We start from the raw sequence: 1213 nt of genomic DNA, 5'->3' as shown, positions 1-1213 counted from the left end.
AGAGATGGGAAGGAAACTTAGACGTGGTTAAAGAGAGGAATACCAGAATATCACGCTCATAGTCATTCCATAACATCCTTCTGTCAGCTCTTATACTTTTTTATGCTAAGCAGATACGGAATACTCTAGGCAATCTTTAGTACCACTTATTAGAAACACCTCTTTAAAGCGTATAATAAGTTTATGTGGGAATCAGTCCTCTTACACTATTGCCAGACAAAAGGACTCGCATCACACGAGTAGACTTGCAGCGAATTTATGCTGACGACTGCACATAATTCAATCACATACATAAATCATTATAGGGATAAAGAGCAAAAAAATTAATGTACAACTTACAGTATAACTACGCTTACAAACATTAGGCTAACTGGCAACTCTGACACGTAACCGAACTACGAGAATCAGGAATACTTCAGCACTACCTAGCTAGCAAATTCCGCTTCTCAACAGTATGTATGTTTAGGAATATCAAGCGTCACGCTAATAATAACTCATTTGCCCTCTTGCCCTCCCTTGGCCGTGCCAGCCAGCTCTTACGAACCCTGAACAAGAACAAAGTGCTAGGTTTATGGTAGACTCTGCTGCACTCGGTGAATGCACTTGGTGTGGGGTGATGTGGGAGTATGATATTGTTTGTTGTAGTGTGAGAAGTGGTATAGCTTGGTATGATGTGGTGTGTGGCTTTGGCAAAAAATCGCTCAAATCTATGGGAGTGAAGCATCTCGTGTCCGAAAATCATTGATGAGAGGCATAAAGACAGAGTTGTCTTAGAAATGCTCCCGCATCTGTAGATCATCAGAATTCATCAATATTTTACATGGTAATATAGTTGTATTTGAATGCTCTGAGGAAATAAGGTAGAAATATCATTAGAAAAATGTCTCAGGATCCTGTTCAAAACTTTGCTGAGGTGGGTCACCTTGATGCGGTGGTGGGGCGTGAAGCATGGGCTGGCAGTGCCACCCACGCTGGAGGCGTGCCTACCTAAGTAGGGCTTGGCATCTGTTGGTCTCGTGGATCACGCACCCCTCCCCCCCCCTTCACTGGTAGAGGTGGCCTGCTGGTGATGTTGCTTATCCTTGCCCATTTTCCATCTTGGGTGGGGTTTTTGTCTCTCCATGTATTTGCCATGCGTTGTGTCGCGTAATGCTGGGAGACAGGAGTGCTGGAGATTGAGTGATGGTGCACGATGCACCCTGCAGCCAGCAAC

Source organism: Coenobita brevimanus, chromosome 59, assembly GCF_032717465.1.
Source record: "Coenobita brevimanus isolate Jiangsu-jjx chromosome 59, ASM3271746v2, whole genome shotgun sequence".
NCBI classification, from domain to species: domain Eukaryota; kingdom Metazoa; phylum Arthropoda; class Malacostraca; order Decapoda; family Coenobitidae; genus Coenobita; species Coenobita brevimanus.
The sequence above is the reverse complement of the archived record's forward strand: the minus strand, read 5'-3'. Positions refer to the sequence as shown.